The sequence below is a fragment of the Oncorhynchus mykiss genome, chromosome 9, assembly GCF_057628025.1.
Source record: "Oncorhynchus mykiss isolate SJ-2025 chromosome 9, ASM5762802v1, whole genome shotgun sequence".
Taxonomy (NCBI): Eukaryota; Metazoa; Chordata; class Actinopteri; order Salmoniformes; family Salmonidae; genus Oncorhynchus; species Oncorhynchus mykiss.
In genome coordinates, this window is record NC_143030.1 from 16,817,093 (window position 1) to 16,817,729 (window position 637).

Here is a 637-nt window from a genome sequence, read left to right on the forward strand (position 1 = left end):
GTAAACCTAAAGGAATATTGTATATTTGCTGAACATGCTATCCAAAGAGGAGGATGCATTAAAATCAATGTGATAGACTAGTTTACTGTTAGGGAGGAGCAAATATTTGCAAAGGCTAAACAGTGGCCTATAAACAAGCCTACTATGTTCAAGTTGAAAAGTCATGATTATACTGAAAAGATATAGGCTTAGGGCAATAACAAGAATATAGTCTATAATCTAAAGGACTATGCATACATTTGTATGTTGTGATAATAGGCTAAATGCTATATAACTTGCTTTATTATTTCGTAAAACTGCATTATTACCATCAGAAGTTGTTTCAGGTAGCCAGGAAGCACGCCAGGCAGCACGCCAGGCAGGAAACTCGTTCAGCCTGTTGCTGCATACCTAGGCTACAGTCCACAGAAGGGGCTTACCATATTGACTGTTTATCCACCGCTATAGAGACTTTCTCCACGCTAGGATAGTTCCCCGTTTTCAATTGCCCGTTAAATGCGTAGAAGTCCCTTAACATGCTGATGTTTGTTTCACAACAAGCGATAGAGAACTATTATGATTGTCGTCGGACGATCCCCCTCCCTGTCGATCCCCCTCCCTCTGCACCTCGACCGCTATTTCCCTGGTCCTGCTCTGC

The 637-nt window shown here is 41.9% G+C and overlaps 1 protein-coding gene across 1 annotated transcript in view; it reads right to left on the reverse strand.

Annotated features, from left to right (window-relative positions):
- LOC110531538 (zinc finger protein 219) overlaps positions 1-637 on the reverse strand; it is a 61,421-nt gene extending 60,784 nt beyond the window's left edge. The window contains exon 1 of the mRNA XM_090183551.1: positions 420-637. The gene's annotated coding sequence lies outside the window, so the exon portion shown is untranslated. The remainder of the gene's footprint in view (positions 1-419) is intronic.